The sequence below is a fragment of the Triticum dicoccoides genome, chromosome 6B (genome assembly GCF_002162155.2).
Source record: "Triticum dicoccoides isolate Atlit2015 ecotype Zavitan chromosome 6B, WEW_v2.0, whole genome shotgun sequence".
NCBI classification, from domain to species: Eukaryota; Viridiplantae; Streptophyta; class Magnoliopsida; order Poales; family Poaceae; genus Triticum; species Triticum dicoccoides.
In genome coordinates, this window is record NC_041391.1 from 268,273,090 (window position 1) to 268,284,707 (window position 11,618).

Sequence of the window (11,618 nt, forward strand, 5' to 3'; positions counted from 1 at the left end):
ACGAGATCAAGGAGGCTAAACCCTAGAAGCTAGCCTATGGTATGATTGTTGTAATGGTTGTTGTTCTACGGACTAAAACCCTCCGGTTTATATAGACACCGGGGAGGGCTAGGGTTACACAGAGTCGGTTACAATGGTAGGAGATCTACATATCCGTATCGCCAAGCTTGCCTTCCACGTTAAGGAAAGTCCCATCCGGACACGGGATGAAGTCTTCAATATTGTATCTTCATAGTCTTGGAGTCCGGCAGACGATGATAGTCCGGCTGTCCGGACACCCCCTAGTCCAGGACACCCTCACCCCTCGTCTTGATGATGGTTGTCATTCCTTCTTGGTGGTGGCGGCAGAGGAGGGAGGCCTACGTTGCCTTACAGGCGATCCTCACGAGGCTGATCCCTTCAAGCCCCCTCGTGAGGCTGGTCCTGCCAGCGGTCCTCACAAGGCCGATCACGCCACCCTTAGAGAGGGCCACGGGCGTTCCATTGTCCTCCACCTCTTCCTCCGCCCCGGACGTAGCCCCGATCGTTGCACTCGGGGCGTCGACCGACACGTCCTTCTCGCACGGCCCTGAGATCTTGGTAGTCGTTGGTGTTGTAGGTGTGGAGGTCGTGGTACACGCAGTACCGGCTGCCCTTGGATGACTCCGGCTGGTCCCTGGCACGCTTCTTGTCTGGTTCTGCTGTGAGCACAGCTGCTCCTTTGCGCTTCACGTCCTTGACCTTGGCTTTCTTCTCTTCAGGATCAGTGACTGGAAGATCGAGAAGGGAGAGGCGTCCCTCCTTAGCCCTCGTGCACTTTGTCGCCAGGTTGAACAGCTCCAGAGATGTGCATACACTACTTGGGAAAACCCTAGTAGTAGCGTGGGTTTTGAGGCTAGCAGCAGCATGGGTGGCCGCACTACTAATAAGGCGCTACAGCTAACTTTTAGTAGTAGCACGGTCCGTACCCGCGCTACTACTGTTGACGATATCAGCAGCGCTTTTGCCGAACATGCTACTATTACTTAGCTGTAGCGATTTCACAGTCCCTCGCTACTGCTATATCTTTCATCATTTTCCCCCCGTACCCCTTTCCATTTCAGTTTCCCTTTCAGATACTAGATACTAGGTACTGCTACTAGGTATCAAATTCATAAACCGTTACTGGGTAGTACTCCCTTCGTTCCAAATTACTCGTCGTGGTTTTAGTTCAAACCACGACGATTAATTTGGAACGAAGGGAGTACTAGATAACAATTTCATGCATAGTCAACATGCATCCTCAAGCAGTACAAGGTCATATCAACGGCGATCATCATATGTAGTTCTAGATGATATCAACGACGATCATCATATGTAGCTCTAGATGATATAGCCACACACACATATGTAGTTCTAGATGATATAGCCACACACACATATGTAGTCCTAGATGATATCGAAGACAATCATCATCCTCAAGCCTGGGCGGTTGGTGTTCCTGATAGTAATTAGGATGGCCTATCCAACACAAAGATTCTTGCCATCGAGGAATTTCTTCCACCCAACCGAGTTTAAGTGTGTGCGACCGTCCGTGTCCACGCGGTAAGTATAGGTTGTGATAGAGCCCCTTGCAGTAAGGCGTAGTCCAATTTCTGACTCGATACCATAACTCACAGATATGCTCTTTGCCAATTTCTGAATAAGAAAAACATATCAATTATTAAATAGCTTCGCAAATAAGTACATATGGATTATCTACACTATTAATAGTTTCCTTAGATTCTATACTAATAAGCATGTGATCAAACTCTACACTAAAACATATCATCGATTAGATTCCACACAATACCATATCATTGGACTGTACACTAAGTATTTCATTGGATAATTTGCATTTGTAAGTATAACATACCATATCATGTCGATCAACCATGGTATTTGTCAGGCGGGTCACGAATGGTACCCCGACAAAGTCAGCACGTGGCGGAATTATGTCCCACAGGTTGGACACCTCGTCCTCGCTCAGCCTTGTTCTTTGAGCTACGATGGCGTCATGAAGTGGGTCCTCATCATCTTCATCGAGTGGGTCCTCATTATCTTCATCATCTTCATCATCTTCGTCATCTTCATCATCTTCCACCAGGTTGAGATAAATGACAGCCAACTTGGGTCTTTCTGCTCTGAAGGAGAAGCTGATCAACTCACCACCAGTAAGACGCATGCGGGCGATGAAACGGGCCCATCCATCTCCTCCAATCTGCGACATATTGTGTCCTTTCTCGACCTCCATAGTGTACGGCCCCCAAGGAGCCTCAAATGTCACAGTGTCTCCTGTCAGCTTGTTGAATTTCAACCTCACATTGCATGGGACGTTCTGTGTAAAATAAGCAAAATGACACAATGCAGTAATGCCAACACTAAATATAAAATAGTTATTACATTTCATCTAATTTCTTACCGACGCATGACGAAAACTCGGCTGGAAGTAGATGCCGAACAGTTTGCCAGCTGCAAGGCTGCTGGCGCACGTTGACTTGCACAGTCGACATAGCAAGTGGTGGTGGTGGTGGCGCCATTTTTCCTAAAGCAATATGAGCAAAGTATTAACGACCCATTTCACAGGAAAGAAAAACAGTAGCATGTGATATTTTTGGTTCTTCCGCGAGAAGCAATTTGATGAACAATTATAATCCTAAGATCTAGTAACATATTAGATGACAAGGTACCACCTACATTTTCCCAAAAAGTAACTTATTAAAAAAACAAAAGCAACTATGTACCTATCCATGTATAGAAAAAATAACAATAAAATGGTGCATTCTAAATCAACTAAATGAACTAGCCTACTAAATCAACTAAATCAAAATGTTCTAAATCAACTAAATCAACTAGCCTACTAAATCAACTAAATCATATCAACTAAATCAAAATGTTGCATATGAACTAGCCTACTAAATCAAAATAGCAGGCAGTAGGGAGAAGGAGGGCGACTCGAGGAGGGAGAAGAGAGTAGGACGGAGGAGGAAGGCGGAGCGAGGAGGGGCCGGCCGGCGGCCAGTGGAGGGAGGACGGAGGAGGAAGGTGGAGCGAGGAGGGGCCGGCCAGCGGCGAGTGGAGGGAGGACGGAGGAGGAGGTCGGTACCGAGTCCAGCAAGGAGGAGGAGGTGACGGTGGCACAGAGGGAGGAGGGGCGACGGGGGAGGACCGGCGCAAGGGATTGAGAGGGGATCCAGTGAGTGTGTGACTGTGAGTGGATCGGATAGAGGAGAGGAGGGGTGGGAGATGGAATGGCTTAGCAGTAGTGCGCTATAGAGAAAGACGCTACTGCTAAACTACCTAGCAGCAGCGCCTTTCACAAAGAAGCGCTCCTGCTATGTGTCAGCATGTAAAAATAGACTTAGTTCAATGTATCAAAAATACATTGATCATCAACGATCTTTTTGTGTACAATCTGATTTGTCAAAACCGGTGAAGACTCATATTGCAGCCACAATTCTACACATAGAGTTCAATGAAGACCAAGTGCTTGTCAAAGTTTGAGAAGTAACATATTTAAGGTGGTAGAAACGCTCTTCACGGAGCGAGGTGGGACTAAATTTTTGTAGTAAACTTAGCAGTAGCGCTTATTGGCGAGATGCGCTGCTAATATGCTACGTAGCAGTAGCGCTCGTCGTTATAACGCATTGCTACTATAACTAGCCTCGCGGCGGCCTCATGGGAATTATAGCAGTAGCGCGTCTTTGAGCGGTCGCGCTACTGCTATATTTATTTCAGCAGCGAGTTAAGCTTGAGCTTGCTACTGCTAATTAGCAGCAGCACCTTATTTTAAAGCGTGCTGCTGATAAGATTATGTGTATAGGCTTTTCCCTAGTAGTGATAGATCCTCATGGATAGCCAGCTCCTCCTTTATCTTGACGTCGCGGACGCCGTCGGAGAACACTGAGATGATGGCCTCCTCGGTCACCTTGGGAATCTTGAGGCGAGCGCTGTTGAAGCACTGGATGTACTTCTGCAGGGTCTCTCCGGGTTGCTGCTTGATGTGGCACAGGTCACGCACGACCGGAGGACGGTCGCGAGTGCCCTGGAAGTGGCGATGAAGCGGGTGCGCATCTCGTCCCAGGAGGAGATCGTGCCGGGAGGCAGGTTCAGGAGCTAGGTGCGGGCACCGTCTTTGAGCGCCATGGGAAACCAATTCACCATGACCTATTCGTCTCCGTTGGCCGCTTCGATGCCCAGCTCGTAGAGCTGCAGGAACTCCGCAGGGTCGGCAGTGCCATTGTAGCGAGGAGGCAGATCCGGCTTGAACTTGCCCGGTCAGGCGACACCGCGTAGCTCGGTGGTGAAGGCGCGGCAGCCTGCGGTGGTTACCAGAGCTCTTTGTTGACGTGGGGCTTGCTCGTGGGGATTCCCACGCGCCGCCGCCAGGGGCAATGCGGGGTCTTGAAGTGCTGGCACAGGGATGCGGTCATGACGTGCTGGAGCAGGGAGCACGCGAACACCATCTTGGGGACGAGGGATTTCTTGGCAGCTCCTTTCTTGTCGCACGGGCACTGGACGCGGTGGGTCTCGTCCAGGAGCTGCGCGCCTTGAAGCCAGGGCGCCTTCTTGGGGAGGAGGCGGCGGAGGCACCTCCTGAGCTGCATCACCCACACAGGACGGAGGGCGATGTAGCGAGAGGGACGACGCATGGGAGCCCCCTGCGGTGCTGACGAGCTTGGTGATGCGGGTGAGCCTCTCCTCGTAGAGGTCGTCAACACGACGGTAGTGCAGGACCTCTCGTGCTAGGAGCAACGCGGTGTGCGCGTTCGTGGGAGCGCGACGGGCGTGCGATGACGAGCCAGCTGGAGTCAGCGACGGAGTGGCGGTGCGGCCTTCCCGCCGCACCGAAGGATGCAGCAATGACGCCTGCTGCTCATTCCCGGTCGGGCCGGTGGCGGCATTGGCGGTAGGCGACAGAGAACGACGGGGACACCCGCCGACGGGAGCCATCTAGGCGACGCGGGCGGTGAGAGGCGAGAGCAGCCCGACGCTTGGCACGAGCTCGGCGAGCGTCTGCCATGGACGCGGCGAACGATCGAGCGTGAACTAGCGGAAGAGAGATTCTGGCGCACCCCTACCTGGGGCGCCAAATGTCGGATATCGGGTTCTGGCAAAACCCTTAAGGTTCGAACTCTAGGGTGCGCGCGAAGATCTTTCCCCTACCGATCCACGCTTGAACGCCTCACTGAGGATCTAAGCTACACGACGAAGAGCGCAAGGGACATATGATTTATACTGGTTCGGGCCACCGTTGTGGTGTAATACCCTACTCCAGTGTGTGGTGTGGTGGATTGCCTCAAGGCTGATGATGAACAGTACAAGGGAAGAACAGCCTCACGAGAGGTGTTCTTTGTGGTTTGCGTTAGAGGGATTCGTTCCGCTCTGGATGAGATGCCCACTCGATCCGATGCCGACCTGATCAGATGCCCCCTCTACGATGGTGGCTATCCCTATATATATAGAGGCCCTGGTCCTCTTCCCAAATATTAAGCGGGAAGGGCGCCAACAACGGCCATTTTGAAGGGGAACATCTAGTACAAGTTATCCTGATTAATATTGGTCTTTGGCTGCCAAAAGCACTGGCGATGACGCCATCTTGGGCTCCACGGTGACCTCCTTCCTGCCGCTCTGCTGGTCTTGGTCTTGTTGCACCGAAATGGTAACCTTTGCTTGATGCCTCGGTACTTCGCGCCTGTGCTTGCCCCCTTTGCACCAAAGAGGAAACAAGGACACTACGCAGGCCGACGCCCGGCTGGCGCCCACCTGGTTTCGATCGTCATGGCTTGCATCACGAGCACCTCGTGAGGTACCTCTGCCTTGATCTCTCCGCCTCCTCACGAGCCTGCCTGGTGAGGCCGCTCCTGAGGAAGCCTTGCGTCGTCCGCCCCACGAGGCTTGGCCCCTCGCGAGGGTCTTGAGCTTGTTGAGTTGATGAAGATGGGCCGTACTGGGCCACCACTTGAGCCACGCCGTACGCCGCAGGCGGGCAAGTCTAGGGACCCCCGTTCCCAGAACACCGACAAGGTGCATGTGAGGTAGGACACTTATCATGTATGTGAAACACAATGGCTTGACCCATATTCTCCACAGCAGTGAAAAGTTCCCACATTCTAGATTTTAACATATTGACAGTCCAAACAAATTTATCAGGTGATAGAAGAAGGTGGACAATAAAATTAAACCAACTTACAGGAATATTGGTAGTGAAAGAGCTCTTGCATTCCAAAGGTTGCTCTTGAAAGTGCTGCTTCCACAGTAGCATGGCTTCTTCAGAAACAACATGGTCATTGTTAGCAGCTGCAGCCATCGGAATGCATTTCAAACCAAGTAGAGAAGGTGCCATGCTAAAATGCTCATTGATTTGATTTACCCAATTACCTTGAAGCCCTGACAGAACATCCCCCAAGTTCTCAACTGGCTGAAAGCTTCCTCTAGAAGTATTGATGTGGCCAGAACTGCAAACCAAGGCCTCACTGGAAGATCCACCAGCATGAGAGGAAGAAATTTTCTCAGTGGTTGCCAAAGTATCCAAAGGCAAAGCTGAGACCAAACCAGATTCCACTACAGCTTCTTGCAATACAGGAGGGGGAGGAGCCATATCTTGAGCTGCAGAGACAATAGCAGTGTCATCTTCCCCAGGAGGACTAAGTGGAACATGTTGTAGTTGATTTGCAGCAAATTGATCATGCAGGTCTACATCTATCATTGCAACATCCAGGTTCTACCCATGCAACAAAAGAGGCTCCTCATCATCTGATTGATAGGCCTGGATAATGTTCCGCAAGCCATTAGCAATCACAATGGCAGGAGGAGGTAACATAGCATGCACTGCAGCCCTAGGAATGAAGTCCTCCACTTCTATAGGTGGTAAAAGCAGGTTTCTGTTATATCCTTCAGAGAAAGACATATCTGAAGATAAGCTACTATTGCTAGGTGCAGGAAGCAGTTCTTCCCCATCTGCCCAGGGCATTTCTTCTTGCTGCGCTGCATCCAGAAGATCCTCAAGTTCTGCATTCTGATTATTCTACTGATTCACATCCCAATTATCCCAATTCTCCTCATTCTGAACATCCATAGGATTATTGTTGACAGCATCATCATGAAAGCCATCTCCAGGCACAACATTTTCACACAATGGATGAGGATCCACATTGCCAAGAGGAATAGGATCCTCTGTCAGGACCCCGACTCGATGTCACATCGATCTAGCCTGTAGCACCTCATATCACTTTGCGGCCTCACGCACGGTATCCCCACGGGTGTCGCCTTACCTTTGCCCGGGACCGTTTGCGCCTTTTGGCTCACGTATATGATAGTGTCGCTAGCATCCATATGATAAGGAGCCCGGGCTGACATGACTAGTCGTGAACCCAAAGTGGCACAGACTTACAGGGACAGGCATTCATGACCCAGCCTCGAACGTGTCGATCAACAGCAAGTGGGTCCGGGCTGTAGCACTGTGCTAGCAGGACTCCGGTAAACCGGGCTGTAGCGGGCTAACAGGACTCCGGTACTCAATGCGTGACATTTCCCCGAAGGGACAGACACCGGAACGAGGAAGGACACATGCCGGCCAGCCTAAGTGTTCCAGAGCAGTAGCAAGCTACCATGGCTCAGCGGTAACACTAGGAGACATTTCCCGGTAAGAGAGGCTACAAAAGATAAACAACTAGATAGTCAGATCCCACACATACCAAGCATTTCAAACATACACACAATATGCTCGATATGTGCAAATACAATGAAGCATCACAACATGACTCTACGACACAAGTACTTTATTTAAGGCTCAGAGAGCCATACATAACATACACAAAGGTACGGGTCACACGACCCAGCATTCAAGTCATACAGTCATACAAACCAGCAGCGGAAGTAACTTGTCTGGGTACAGACAATTAGTAAAATAAAAGAGGCTTGGAAAGCCCCTGCTATACTACATGGTCCTTCACAAGATCAGGATCACCACCTGGGCCTTTAGCCTACTCGTTGATGTCAACGTCTACGTAGAACCCATCAGAAGGGGTTGCAGCGTCTTCTGTAAAATGTAAATTATAGCAACATGAGTACAAAGGTACTCAGCAAGACTTACATCAGACCCTACATACATGCATACTATCAAGAAGGGTTGGTGGAGTTGTTGCAGCAAGCCAGCTTTGACTCTTGGCTAGGCTAATCTACGAGACTCCAACTTGAAATGGTTTTGCGTACACGAGTCAACTACCCACAACTTCAATACACCACCGAGGATCCACCTCCGTCTTCCTACGGAAGAGCCATCCTCGGCACTCACACTTATCTTGAGGCTTTTAGTAGTTTCCATTTACTTGTCTATGAACTGTATAGGCAACCAAGTAGTCCTTTACCGTGGACGCGGCTATTCGAATAGATCATGATAACCCTGCAGGGGTGTACTTCTTCATACATGTTTCCACCACTTAGTGTCTGCACACGACATGTGCTCGGCAGACTTCAAGCGAAAACCGACGTGGGTGTAGACCACGACCTACCTAAACACTTAAGCCTCTAGTCCAGGTTTATCGCCTATCCGGGTTCCATCCGCAGGGAGTCCGGCCGAGTTTTCCCATACGGCCCCGAACGATGTGAACAGGGTTCCCGAGATACCTAACGGGTATTCGGTACACCCGGCCACGTACCTACCGCATCACAGCCCACCCCTACGGTCAGCGCTGTCCACGGCCTCCAGTAGGCTACAAACACCAGAAACTACTTGCAACTCCTGGACAGAGAGCTAGGGTGAATAAGAAGTCGAGCGGGGTCATATTTCAGGGCCCAATGCATGGTAGTAGTTGTATCTTAAATCACACATACAGATCTCAGTGCTTAAGGTCGGCTTCAATGAAACAACCCACCATGTACTCCTACATGGCCTCTCATTGATACCTTTACCAAATCGTGTTCACCACACCACTCTCATTACCGACATAATCATTTCACTCTAGCCCATCACCCAGATGAACGAGACCTGACACGACTCTAAGCATAGCAGGCATAGCAAGGTAGGAACAACACATACATATGGCTCAATCAACTCCTACACATGCTAGTGGGTTTCATCTAGTTACTGTGGCAATGACAGGTCATGCAGAGGAAGTGGGTTCAACTACCGTAGCACACAGCAGTTTGAAACGCGTTGTCTTAATGCAGTAAAAGAGAGCAGGAGCGAGAACATGGGATTGTATCGATATGATCAAATGGTTGGTTGCTTGCCTGATGATTCGATGCACTGATGCGGTTCTTCGTTAGGGTAATCACGGTACTCCTTGGAGGCAGATCCTGCCGCAAGAACACCGATATACCACCATCACCAAACAATGTGCAACAATATGATGCATGCATGAAACATAGCAATATGAGGGTGTTGGGCTAATGCAACTAAGACCAGAAGGGTTTGAACCAATTTGAATCAAAGATTCAAATTTCAAACTCAAACATGGCCCTTTAAAGTGTTTTTCCTTGTTCTGCATTAAACATCAAGTTAACTTGTTTAGTCATGCATGAAAATAGTACAGATGGATAGATTGGATTTTTCTGATCATTTTTCATATATAACTTGTCTAATTTGGAGTTACAGAATAAAAGTTATGAATTTTTGAAGTTTAAATTATATTCTGGAATTTCCTATATTAGAATAATTCCAGAAAATCAATTATTGCGTCAGCCTGACGTCAGTGTGACGTCAGCAGGTCAACGGAACACGTCAGGGTCAAACCTGACAGTGGGTCCCGCATGTCAGGGTGATTATTTTAATTAAAGTTCAATTGAAACTAAATCTGTTTAATTAACAGGGCTGGGCCCCACTTGTCATTGACTCAGGGGAGTCAACCAGGGCCCACCCGTGGTCAAACCCGGGTCGGCTGCACCGGCGTTTAGCCGCCGGCGAGCCCGACGCGGCGGCGGAAGTGATTTTTGCCATTCCGGCAACCAAACGAGCCGCGGAGGCCACCGGAGAGGAGCTGAGGTCGAGCCGCAGCTCTTGGTGGAGTCCGTTGGGGTCGGGGTGGCCGGAGTTGGCGCCGGCGATGACTTTTGCGGCCACCGGGGTTCGGCCGAAGATGAACTTGGTGCTAGAGGGGTCGGTGAGGCTCGGGGAGTGGCTAGCTAGGTGCTGCGGGACTCGGTGAGTAAGATGAACACCAGCTTGTGGCCGGAGGGTGGCCGGAAGCACGTCGGCGACGAGATCCGCGGCGGTACGGGCGTGTGATCCTCGTGCGGTGGCTACACGGCTCGGGAATGAGAGAGGGAGGGTCGGAGGAGTAGCTAGGCTCACAGCGCTCCCGTAGAGGCCACCGGCGGAGTCGGGGACGAGCTGAGGCGGCGACGGCGTTGAAGGGGATCTCCGGCGACGGCGAGCTCGGGCGAGGTCGGTGCGGTGGTCTCGGGCCGCACGAGCACACGGGGCTCGGCTAGCTCGATGAAGTGGACGGCGGCGGAGCTCCTGGACACGGTGGCACGGCGTGGGGTGGACGGAGGACGTGGCTACGGCGAGGGGGTGGCGGCGATGGCGTCGGCCATGGCTGGGGCGTGCGAGGGGGAGGAGCTGGAGAGGAGAGGGGGTGTCTGGGGGGTTCGGGGGAGAGAGGGAGGCCGATTCACGGCGTTAGCCGGGCGAGGGAGGCGGCGAGGCGGCGAGCAGGTGCGTGGCACCCATGCGGTGCTCGCCGTCGAGCACCCGCCTGCCTGCCTGGCCGGCAAGCAGCTCGCTGGCGCGGTGCTGGGCTGGGCCGGCAGGTGGGCCGGGCGCTGGGCGACAGGTAAGCCTTTTCCAATTCTTTCTGTTTTCTGTTTTTTTTAATACTTCTGCAACTTTGTTGATTTAAATAAAATACTTAGGCAACTCCAAAAATCACCAAACTACTCCTGGTTCATAGTTGGATTATTTCCAACATGAAACATTTTAGTTTGGAGTTATTTGAGCATTTAAATATTTTATATAATTTTAAATGCCCAAATTCAAATACTTATGATTTAAATCAAAAACCCTAGGATGGCCTAGGAAAATGTGCACCACTTTTGGCAGAGGTTCTGAACCAAGACAAAAATGATGGGCATTTTAGAAGGGCATTTCAGGTTCATTGAAAAAGTTTTTAGTAAACCCTAATTGGTTTCAGAGGTGACTGGGGGTTCTGTCATCCCCATTTCAAGTTTCTGATGAAAGAGTAAACATGATGCAACACTCTAATGCATGGCTAGCTAGGGTGTGACAACTCACCCCCACTCAAAAGAATCTCGTCCCGAGATTTGGGTTCTTCCGGAAAGAAGGCGGGATACTCAAGTCGAAGACGATCCTCCCTTTCCCAAGTTGCTTCATCCTCAGAATGGTGCGACCATTGTACTTTGAGAAACTTGATATTATGACGTCGAGTGTTACGCTCGACCTGATCGAGGATAGGAATGGGGTACTCTCGATACGTAAGATTATCTTGGAGATCAAGCGTTTTGTAGTCCACTCCACGGATAGGATCCGAGAAGCAACGCCTGAGTTGAGAAACGTGGAAGACATCGTGGACTCTGGAGAGGTGCGGAGGTAGTTCCAATTGGTAGGCAACTTCTCCTCGTTTGGCGAGAATGCGAAAAGGTCCAATGTAACGAGGAGC